Here is an 11048-nt window from a genome sequence, read left to right as displayed (position 1 = left end):
AGCACCACAGGAGGGCGGAGGGCTGGAGGTGCCTCTGGAGACCGTCTAGTCCAAGCCCCCTGCTCCAGCAGCGTTGCCTCGAGCACGGTGCCCAGGCTCGCGTCCAGGCGGGCTTTGCCTCCGGAGAAGGAGACTCCGCCGCCTCTCCGGGCAAGCTGCTCCAGTGCTCCGTCCCCCTCAGCGGCACACAGCTTCTTCCTCGCGTTCAGCGGGAGCTTCCTGGCTTTCCGTTTGTGCCCGTCGCCTCGCGTGCTGTCGCTCGGCACCCCTGAAAGAGAGTCCGGCCCCACGCCCCCGACACGTGCCCTTGAGGTGTCAGGGGACTCGAGAAGGCCAACGAGAAGAGCCCAGAACCGGACGCAGGGCTCCCGGCGGGGCCTCCCCAGGGCCTCACAGAGCGGCAGGGTCACCCCCCTCGGCCCGCTGGCCACGCTCCTCCCAGGGCCCCCACGACACCCTCGGCCTTCTCGCACACGGGGCGCCTCGCCGTCCAGCAGCGCTCCCAGGCCCCTCTCGGCACGGCCGCTCTGCAGCGGGGCGACCCCGGGCCCGTGCTGCTGCGCGGCCTTGCTCCCCCCCGGGCCGCGGGGCCCCGCACTTGCCTCTGCCGAGCTTCAGGAGGCTCCTGCGCGCCCGGTTCTCCAGCGCCTCCAGGGCTCTCGCACGGGCGGCACGGCCCTCGGCTGCATCGCCCGCTGCTCCCGGCTTGGGAGCGGCAGCCGTCGTCGGGGGGCAGGAGAGGGGGGTAACGAACCTCCCGTCGCCCCTCTGCGCTGCGGCTCTCCCGCTCTCAAAACCTTTCTGGGAAAAAGGAGAGACGAAAAAACGTTTCCCCCCCGGCCAGAAGCACGAGGAGCTTTTGCAAGCGCTTCTCCGAGCGCAGGCGGCAGCGGCCCGAGCCGCCTTGGCCCCGGCAGCCCCGGCCCCGCCGCCGCCCCGGCCCGGCGCCGCTCCGCCGCCCGCGCCCCCCGCCCGCGCCTCGGCGCCGTCGCGGCAGCGGCAGCAGCTCCCGGCCCGGCGCCGCTCCGCGCAGCTTCCCGCGCAGCCCCCGGCACCCTCCGGCCGCCCCCAAGCGCCGCCCGAGCTGCTGCCGCAGCGGCCGGCAGATGCTGCCGAGCCCCGGCCCCGGCTCCCCGCACGGCCTCGGCCCCGCCGAGCCTCCCGCCCGCCCGTCCGCCCGCCCGCCGGGGCTTTGCCGTGCCCGGCCGCGGCTCCGCCTGCTCACCCGAGGCTCCGCGCAGCTCCCGCGGGCGCCGAGGCTCCCGCGCGGGGCCGGCGCGGCGCCCGGGCCCTGTGCCCGCCGCTCCCCGGAGCCGCTTCCCCCGGCGCGGCTGCCGCCTGACCGGTGCTGCCGGCTGCAGCGGCGGTGCGGCGCGGTCGAGGGGTGGGGGCGGGCGTCGGGGGGCGGGAGAGGAGAGCGAGGGGCGGTGCCGGGCTGGGGGCGGCTCCGGGCGAAAGGGGCCGGGAGGGAAGGGCGGGGGGCGGCCCGGGCTGGGGGCGGCACCGGGCGTCGGGGGCGGGCGGGGTTGGGCGTCGGGGGCGGCCCCGGCGCCGGGCAGGGGGCGGTAGCGGGGAGCTGCTGCCGCCCGCCCCGGACTTACCGCGGCGGGGGAGACGCGCCCCGGCGCTGCCCGGCCGCCGACGGGAAGCGTTTTCCCGCAGCGGCCCCTCGGGGGTCGCGCCCGGGCAGGGGGCTCCTCCGCGCCCGGCGCTCGCACACGCTGCCCGGGCGGGAGCTGCGGCCGCCGCCTGGCGCCGCGGTGCCCCGCGCTGCAGCCCGGCCTCGGGGCGACCGTGCGCGGAGAGCCCCCGGGCGGGACCGGGCGCGTCCTGGCAGAAGCCCAAACCTCGCGCCTTTCGTCACCAGCCCTTCCAGGTCAGCGGCTCCCGCTTGCCGAGGGCTGCGGCGCAGCGAAGGTTGCGGGCCGCAGCGCGGAGCCGCGCTCGCCGAGCCCGGGGCCCCTTCTGCCCGCGAGGGGCGGTGCTCGGGTGCTGCCGCCCACGGCCGCGGAGACGCGGGGAGCTGCGCGCGGGGCCTGGGCGCTTGGCGAGAGGCTCGTCGGGCAGCGCGGGCGGAGCGGCGCGGCGCGGGGGCGGCGAGAGCGGCGCGAGCGGAGCAGCGGCGGGGAGCGGGGGCGGCGCGGGCGGGGGTCGTGTGCGGGGGGTCGGGGGGGCGTGTCCGGGTCAGCTGCGGGGCGGGGCCGGGACCGGGGCCGCAGCTGGGGGCGTGGCCAGAGCCGCGGCGGGGCCAGTGAGGGGCGGGGTCGGGGCCGAGGGGGCCGGGCCGGGGCGGACGGGGGCGGGGCCGCGGGGGCCGGGCCGGGGCGGAGGGGGGCGTGGCCGGGGGCGTGGCCGGGGCGCAGCGGCTTTTCCCGGCGCCTGCGCGGTGCCTCCGGTTTGGCCCCCGACGTCGCGGGCGCGCGCGGGCGGCGGCGCTCGGTGTCCGCGGGGCTCCCGCTTCCCGCAGCCGCGAGCGCTGCCCCGGCGGCTCCGGGCTGCCCGAGGTGAGCGGGGCGGCAGCGGCTGCCCGGGCCGCGGCCGGGGCCGCCGCAGGGCAGGAAGCAGCTGCGGACCCGGCCCCGTGCCCGCCCTGCCTCCTTCCCTGCCTCCCGCCACCGCCGCCCGCTGCCGGGAGCCGCCGGGCCCGGGAGCCTTGGAGCAGCCGCGCTGGGGCGCACCGGGGCTGCCGCGCCGCTGTCTGGAGCGGGGAGGGGGGTCCCGCAGCGCTGGGGCTGGGCGGGGGCCGCTCGAGGGAGCGGCGGCTGCGGGGCTGCGCTGGGGGGGGGGGGGTCGTGAAATGTGGGGGTGCGGGGGCTGTTGGGGGGCAGCGGGGAGCGTGAACTGCTGCGCTTTGGGGCTCAGACGGGTCGGGCAGCTGCTTTGGGGGCTCGCTCTGCGTTTGTGAGCCCCAAAGAGCCGCCAGAGCCGGTCGCGAGCCCCGAGGGCAGCGTTCAGCCTCCAGCTCTGCACGCTGCCTTTGCTGGGGCCTGAAGAGCACGTTCTCGGGGCTGGTGCAGAGCTGCGGAGCGGAGGCCCAGTCCTGCCTTTGCAGTGCTGAGGAGCAGCAGGAGCGGGCTGCTGTGAGCGCTGCAAAGCAGGGGCTGGGTGCTGCGTTTCGGAGCCCTGCAAGCAGCTTCGGGAGCTGGGAGCCAGAGACGGAGTGCTGGGTGTTTGCAGCTCCCAGGCGGGTGCGCGGGACTGGTGTGAGGGCTGGAAAGGGAGGCTAAGTGCTGCGTTTGGTGGGGCTGGGGAAGAGGGTGGAGGGGCTGTTTGGAGGGTTAAGAAACGGAGGCTAAGTGCTGCGTTTTGGGGGCTCCCGGACAGGTCCAGTGGCCTGCTGGCATAGCCTGAAAAGGAGGCTAAGTGCTGCGTTTTGGGGAGGGGGGGGTTTTCGGGGGGCTTGAAAGCAGAGGCCCTGTCACCCATCGGGAGCCCCCAAGCAGAGGCCGGGTGGGCTCTTCCTGGGGGAGGGTGGGGGCGTGGGGCCGGGCTGGGCCGGGCGGCGGGAGGGGCGGGGTGGGGGCCCGCGGACCCTCACCGGAGGTGGGGGTCCGTCCGCGCGTGCCCCGAGGCCAGGGAGGCCGGCATGCACCAGGCCGAACTTCGCGTCTGAGATAGTTTCTGGGGCGAAAGGCGCTTTTGGGGGAGGAAAGGCGAGCAGAGGCTGTCCGCCGGTTCCAGTGTTTATTCAGTGCTTGTGCAAGACTCAAGGTTTATTCCACACATTTACACTGTTAATAAACTAATTGCTCCATGTGTTTGCAATAATAAACGCTGGCATGAATGTGCAAGTTGTGACAGTGATTGATTTACGGCCCTGCCAGTGCCCAGGGTGGCTGGAAGGAGCTGGGCCTGGAGGAGCCCGCGCCGAGCTCCCGGCTGGGTCACCGAGGGGGCCCAGAGCCCGGCGGAGGGAGGCGGGCGCAGTCGTCCTGCAGCACCACAGGAGGGCGGAGGGCTGGAGGTGCCTCTGGAGACCGTCTAGTCCAAGCCCCCTGCTCCAGCAGCGTTGCCTCGAGCACGGTGCCCAGGCTCGCGTCCAGGCGGGCTTTGCCTCCGGAGAAGGAGGCTCCGCCGCCTCTCCGGGCAAGCTGCTCCAGTGCTCCGTCCCCCTCGCGGCACACAGCTTCTTCCTCGCGTTCAGCGGGAGCTTCCTGGCTTTCCGTTTGTGCCCGTCGCCTCGCGTGCTGTCGCTCGGCACCCCTGAAAGAGAGTCTGGCCCCACGCCCCCGACACCGTGCCCTTGAGGTGTCAGGGGGACTCGAGAAGGCCAACGAGAAGAGCCCAGAACCGGACGCAGGGCTCCCGGCGGGGCCTCCCCAGGGCCTCACAGAGCGGCAGGGTCACCCCCCTCGGCCCGCTGGCCACGCTCCTCCCAGGGCCCCCACGACACCCTCGGCCTTCTCGCACACGGGGCGCCTCGCCGTCCAGCAGCGCTCCCAGGCCCCTCTCGGCACGGCCGCTCTGCAGCGGGGCGGCCCCCGGCCCGTGCTGCTGCGCGGCCTTGCTCCCCCCGGGCCGCGGGGCCCCGCACTTGCCTCTGCCGAGCTTCAGGAGGCTCCTGCGCGCCCGGTTCTCCAGCGCCTCCAGGGCTCTCGCACGGGCGGCACGGCCCTCGGCTGCATCGCCCGCTGCTCCCGGCTTGGGAGCCGCAGCCGTCGTCGGGGGCAGGAGAGGGGGGAAACGAACCTCCCGTCGCCCCTCTGCGCTGCGGCTCTCCCGCTCTCAAAACCTTTCTGGGAAAAAGAGAGACGAAAAAACGTTTCCCCCCCGGCCAGAAGCACGAGGAGCTTTTGCAGCGCTTCTCCGAGCGCAGGCGGCAGCGGCCCGAGCCGCCTTGGCCCCGGCAGCCCCGGCCCCGCCGCCGCCCCGGCCCGGCGCCGCTCCGCCGCCCGCGCCCCCCGCCCGCGCCTCGGCGCCGTCGCGGCAGCGGCAGCAGCTCCCGGCCCGGCGCCGCTCCGCGCAGCTTCCCGCGCAGCCCCCGGCACCCTCCGGCCGCCCCCAAGCGCCGCCCGAGCTGCTGCCGCAGCGGCCGGCAGATGCTGCCGAGCCCCGGCCCCGGCTCCCCGCACGGCCTCGGCCCCGCCGAGCCTCCCGCCCGCCCGTCCGCCCGCCCGCCGGGGCTTTGCCGTGCCCGGCCGCGGCTCCGCCTGCTCACCCGAGGCTCCGCGCAGCTCCCGCGGGCGCCGAGGCTCCCGCGCGGGGCCGGCGCGGCGCCCGGGCCCTGTGCCCGCCGCTCCCCGGAGCCGCTTCCCGGCGCGGCTGCCGCCTGACCGGTGCTGCCGGCTGCAGCGGCGGTGCGGCGCGGTCGAGGGGTGGGGGCGGGCGTCGGGGGGCGGGAGAGGAGAGCGAGGGGCGGTGCCGGGCTGGGGGCGGCTCCGGGCGAAAGGGGCCGGGAGGGAAGGGCGGGGGGCGGCCCGGGCTGGGGGCGGCACCGGGCGTCGGGGGCGGGCGGGGTTGGGCGTCGGGGGCGGCCCCGGCGCCGGGCAGGGGGCGGTAGCGGGGAGCTGCTGCCGCCCGCCCCGGACTTACCGCGGCGGGGGAGACGCGCCCCGGCGCTGCCCGGCCGCCGACGGGAAGCGTTTTCCCGCAGCGGCCCCTCGGGGGTCGCGCCCGGGCAGGGGGCTCCTCCGCGCCCGGCGCTCGCACACGCTGCCCGGGCGGGAGCTGCGGCCGCCGCCTGGCGCCGCGGTGCCCCGCGCTGCAGCCCGGCCTCGGGGCGACCGTGCGCGGAGAGCCCCCGGGCGGGACCGGGCGCGTCCTGGCAGAAGCCCAAACCTCGCGCCTTTCGTCACCAGCCCTTCCAGGTCAGCGGCTCCCGCTTGCCGAGGGCTGCGGCGCAGCGAAGGTTGCGGGCCGCAGCGCGGAGCCGCGCTCGCCGAGCCCGGGGCCCCTTCTGCCGCGAGGGGCCGCGGTGCTCGGGTGCTGCCGCCCGCGGCCGCGGAGACGCGGGGAGCTGCGCGCGGGGCCTGGGCGCTTGGCGAGAGGCTCGTCGGGCAGCGCGGGCGGAGCGGCGCGGCGCGGGGGCGGCGAGAGCGGCGCGAGCGGAGCAGCGGCGGGGAGCGGGGGCGGCGCGGGCGGGGGTCGTGTGCGGGGGGTCGGGGGGGCGTGTCCGGGTCAGCTGCGGGGCGGGGCCGGGACCGGGGCCGCAGCTGGGGGCGTGGCCAGAGCCGCGGCGGGGCCAGTGAGGGGCGGGGTCGGGGCCGAGGGGGCCGGGCCGGGGCGGACGGGGGCGGGGCCGCGGGGGCCGGGCCGGGGCGGAGGGGGGCGTGGCCGGGGGCGTGGCCGGGGCGCAGCGGCTTTTCCCGGCGCCTGCGCGGTGCCTCCGGTTTGGCCCCCGACGTCGCGGGCGCGCGCGGGCGGCGGCGCTCGGTGTCCGCGGGGCTCCCGCTTCCCGCAGCCGCGAGCGCTGCCCCGGCGGCTCCGGGCTGCCCGAGGTGAGCGGGGCGGCAGCGGCTGCCCGGGCCGCGGCCGGGGCCGCCGCAGGGCAGGAAGCAGCTGCGGACCCGGCCCCGTGCCCGCCCTGCCTCCTTCCCTGCCTCCCGCCACCGCCGCCCGCTGCCGGGAGCCGCCGGGCCCGGGAGCCTTGGAGCAGCCGCGCTGGGGCGCACCGGGGCTGCCGCGCCGCTGTCTGGAGCGGGGAGGGGGGTCCCGCAGCGCTGGGGCTGGGCGGGGGCCGCTCGAGGGAGCGGCGGCTGCGGGGCTGCGCTGGGGGGGGGGGGGGTCGTGAAATGTGGGGGTGCGGGGGCTGTTGGGGGGCAGCGGGGAGCGTGAACTGCTGCGCTTTGGGGCTCAGACGGGTCGGGCAGCTGCTTTGGGGGCTCGCTCTGCGTTTGTGAGCCCCAAAGAGCCGCCAGAGCCGGTCGCGAGCCCCGAGGGCAGCGTTCAGCCTCCAGCTCTGCACGCTGCCTTTGCTGGGGCCTGAAGAGCACGTTCTCGGGGCTGGTGCAGAGCTGCGGAGCGGAGGCCCAGTCCTGCCTTTGCAGTGCTGAGGAGCAGCAGGAGCGGGCTGCTGTGAGCGCTGCAAAGCAGGGGCTGGGTGCTGCGTTTCGGAGCCCTGCAAGCAGCTTCGGGAGCTGGGAGCCAGAGACGGAGTGCTGGGTGTTTGCAGCTCCCAGGCGGGTGCGCGGGACTGGTGTGAGGGCTGGAAAGGGAGGCTAAGTGCTGCGTTTGGTGGGGCTGGGAAGAGGGTGGAGGGGCTGTTTGGAGGGTTAAGAAACGGAGGCTAAGTGCTGCGTTTTGGGGGCTCCCGGACAGGTCCAGTGGCCTGCTGGCATAGCCTGAAAAGGAGGCTAAGTGCTGCGTTTTGGGGAGGGGGGGGTTTTCGGGGGGCTTGAAAGCAGAGGCCCTGTCACCCATCGGGAGCCCCCAAGCAGAGGCCGGGTGGGCTCTTCCTGGGGGAGGGTGGGGGCGTGGGGCCGGGCTGGGCCGGGCGGCGGGAGGGGCGGGGTGGGGGCCCGCGGACCCTCACCGGAGGTGGGGGTCTGTCCGCGCGTGCCCCGAGGCCAGGGAGGCCGGCATGCACCAGGCCGAACTTCGCGTCTGAGATAGTTTCTGGGGCGAAAGGCGCTTTTGGGGGAGGAAAGGCGAGCAGAGGCTGTCCGCCGGTTCCAGTGTTTATTCAGTGCTTGTGCAAGACTCAAGGTTTATTCCACACATTTACACTGTTAATAAACTAATTGCTCCATGTGTTTGCAATAATAAACGCTGGCATGAATGTGCAAGTTGTGACAGTGATTGATTTACGGCCCTGCCAGTGCCCAGGGTGGCTGGAAGGAGCTGGGCCTGGAGGAGCCCGCGCCGAGCTCCCGGCTGGGTCACCGAGGGGGCCCAGAGCCCGGCGGAGGGAGGCGGGCGCAGTCGTCCTGCAGCACCACAGGAGGGCGGAGGGCTGGAGGTGCCTCTGGAGACCGTCTAGTCCAAGCCCCCTGCTCCAGCAGCGTTGCCTCGAGCACGGTGCCCAGGCTCGCGTCCAGGCGGGCTTTGCCTCCGGAGAAGGAGGCTCCGCCGCCTCTCCGGGCAAGCTGCTCCAGTGCTCCGTCCCCCTCGCGGCACACAGCTTCTTCCTCGCGTTCAGCGGGAGCTTCCTGGCTTTCCGTTTGTGCCCGTCGCCTCGCGTGCTGTCGCTCGGCACCCCTGAAAGAGAGTCTGGCCCCACGCCCCCGACACCGTGCCCTTGAGGTGTCAGGGGGACTCGAGAAGGCCAACGAGAAGAGCCCAGAACCGGACGCAGGGCTCCCGGCGGGGCCTCCCCAGGGCCTCACAGAGCGGCAGGGTCACCCCCCTCGGCCCGCTGGCCACGCTCCTCCCAGGGCCCCCACGACACCCTCGGCCTTCTCGCACACGGGGCGCCTCGCCGTCCAGCAGCGCTCCCAGGCCCCTCTCGGCACGGCCGCTCTGCAGCGGGGCGGCCCCCGGCCCGTGCTGCTGCGCGGCCTTGCTCCCCCCGGGCCGCGGGGCCCCGCACTTGCCTCTGCCGAGCTTCAGGAGGCTCCTGCGCGCCCGGTTCTCCAGCGCCTCCAGGGCTCTCGCACGGGCGGCACGGCCCTCGGCTGCATCGCCCGCTGCTCCCGGCTTGGGAGCCGCAGCCGTCGTCGGGGGCAGGAGAGGGGGGAAACGAACCTCCCGTCGCCCCTCTGCGCTGCGGCTCTCCCGCTCTCAAAACCTTTCTGGGAAAAAGAGAGACGAAAAAAACGTTTCCCCCCCGGCCAGAAGCACGAGGAGCTTTTGCAGCGCTTCTCCGAGCGCAGGCGGCAGCGGCCCGAGCCGCCTTGGCCCCGGCAGCCCCGGCCCCGCCGCCGCCCCGGCCCGGCGCCGCTCCGCCGCCCGCGCCCCCCGCCCGCGCCTCGGCGCCGTCGCGGCAGCGGCAGCAGCTCCCGGCCCGGCGCCGCTCCGCGCAGCTTCCCGCGCAGCCCCCGGCACCCTCCGGCCGCCCCCAAGCGCCGCCCGAGCTGCTGCCGCAGCGGCCGGCAGATGCTGCCGAGCCCCGGCCCCGGCTCCCCGCACGGCCTCGGCCCCGCCGAGCCTCCCGCCCGCCCGTCCGCCCGCCCGCCGGGGCTTTGCCGTGCCCGGCCGCGGCTCCGCCTGCTCACCCGAGGCTCCGCGCAGCTCCCGCGGGCGCCGAGGCTCCCGCGCGGGGCCGGCGCGGCGCCCGGGCCCTGTGCCCGCCGCTCCCCGGAGCCGCTTCCCGGCGCGGCTGCCGCCTGACCGGTGCTGCCGGCTGCAGCGGCGGTGCGGCGCGGTCGAGGGGTGGGGGCGGGCGTCGGGGGGCGGGAGAGGAGAGCGAGGGGCGGTGCCGGGCTGGGGGCGGCTCCGGGCGAAAGGGGCCGGGAGGGAAGGGCGGGGGGCGGCCCGGGCTGGGGGCGGCACCGGGCGTCGGGGGCGGGCGGGGTTGGGCGTCGGGGGCGGCCCCGGCGCCGGGCAGGGGGCGGTAGCGGGGAGCTGCTGCCGCCCGCCCCGGACTTACCGCGGCGGGGGAGACGCGCCCCGGCGCTGCCCGGCCGCCGACGGGAAGCGTTTTCCCGCAGCGGCCCCTCGGGGGTCGCGCCCGGGCAGGGGGCTCCTCCGCGCCCGGCGCTCGCACACGCTGCCCGGGCGGGAGCTGCGGCCGCCGCCTGGCGCCGCGGTGCCCCGCGCTGCAGCCCGGCCTCGGGGCGACCGTGCGCGGAGAGCCCCCGGGCGGGACCGGGCGCGTCCTGGCAGAAGCCCAAACCTCGCGCCTTTCGTCACCAGCCCTTCCAGGTCAGCGGCTCCCGCTTGCCGAGGGCTGCGGCGCAGCGAAGGTTGCGGGCCGCAGCGCGGAGCCGCGCTCGCCGAGCCCGGGGCCCCTTCTGCCGCGAGGGGCCGCGGTGCTCGGGTGCTGCCGCCCACGGCCGCGGAGACGCGGGGAGCTGCGCGCGGGGCCTGGGCGCTTGGCGAGAGGCTCGTCGGGCAGCGCGGGCGGAGCGGCGCGGCGCGGGGGCGGCGAGAGCGGCGCGAGCGGAGCAGCGGCGGGGAGCGGGGGCGGCGCGGGCGGGGGTCGTGTGCGGGGGGTCGGGGGGGCGTGTCCGGGTCAGCTGCGGGGCGGGGCCGGGACCGGGGCCGCAGCTGGGGGCGTGGCCAGAGCCGCGGCGGGGCCAGTGAGGGGCGGGGTCGGGGCCGAGGGGGCCGGGCCGGGGCGGACGGGGGCGGGGCCGCGGGGGCCGGGCCGGGGCGGAGGGGGGCGTGGCCGGGGGCGTGGCCGGGGCGCAGCGGCTTTTCCCGGCGCCTGCGCGGTGCCTCCGGTTTGGCCCCCGACGTCGCGGGCGCGCGCGGGCGGCGGCGCTCGGTGTCCGCGGGGCTCCCGCTTCCCGCAGCCGCGAGCGCTGCCCCGGCGGCTCCGGGCTGCCCGAGGTGAGCGGGGCGGCAGCGGCTGCCCGGGCCGCGGCCGGGGCCGCCGCAGGGCAGGAAGCAGCTGCGGACCCGGCCCCGTGCCCGCCCTGCCTCCTTCCCTGCCTCCCGTCACCGCCGCCCGCTGCCGGGAGCCGCCGGGCCCGGGAGCCTTGGAGCAGCCGCGCTGGGGCGCACCGGGGCTGCCGCGCCGCTGTCTGGAGCGGGGAGGGGGGTCCCGCAGCGCTGGGGCTGGGCGGGGGCCGCTCGAGGGAGCGGCGGCTGCGGGGCTGCGCTGGGGGGGGGGGGTCGTGAAATGTGGGGGTGCGGGGGCTGTTGGGGGGCAGCGGGGAGCGTGAACTGCTGCGCTTTGGGGCTCAGACGGGTCGGGCAGCTGCTTTGGGGGCTCGCTCTGCGTTTGTGAGCCCCAAAGAGCCGCCAGAGCCGGTCGCGAGCCCCGAGGGCAGCGTTCAGCCTCCAGCTCTGCACGCTGCCTTTGCTGGGGCCTGAAGAGCACGTTCTCGGGGCTGGTGCAGAGCTGCGGAGCGGAGGCCCAGTCCTGCCTTTGCAGTGCTGAGGAGCAGCAGGAGCGGGCTGCTGTGAGCGCTGCAAAGCAGGGGCTGGGTGCTGCGTTTCGGAGCCCTGCAAGCAGCTTCGGGAGCTGGGAGCCAGAGACGGAGTGCTGGGTGTTTGCAGCTCCC

General features: G+C 77.1%; 2 long non-coding RNA genes across 2 annotated transcripts; both read right to left on the bottom strand.

Annotated features, from left to right (window-relative positions):
* Positions 1-3670: 3670 nt before the first annotated feature.
* Positions 3671-5989, bottom strand: LOC134140244 (uncharacterized). The gene is made up of 2 exons (XR_009958368.1): positions 5533-5989; positions 3671-4736 (listed from the first exon to the last, which is right to left on the bottom strand). It is a non-coding gene; the product is annotated as an uncharacterized LOC134140244 (long non-coding RNA).
* Positions 5990-7603: 1614 nt separating this feature from the next.
* On the bottom strand, positions 7604-9856 carry LOC134140243 (uncharacterized). Its single transcript, XR_009958367.1, has 2 exons — positions 9467-9856; positions 7604-8669 (listed from the first exon to the last, which is right to left on the bottom strand). It is a non-coding gene; the product is annotated as an uncharacterized LOC134140243 (long non-coding RNA).
* Between the last annotated feature and the right edge of the window lie 1192 nt (positions 9857-11048).

The sequence above is a fragment of the Rhea pennata genome, chromosome 4 (assembly GCF_028389875.1).
Source record: "Rhea pennata isolate bPtePen1 chromosome 4, bPtePen1.pri, whole genome shotgun sequence".
In the NCBI taxonomy this organism is placed as follows: Eukaryota; Metazoa; Chordata; class Aves; order Rheiformes; family Rheidae; genus Rhea; species Rhea pennata.
This window is presented reverse-complemented; position numbering and strand designations above follow the sequence as displayed.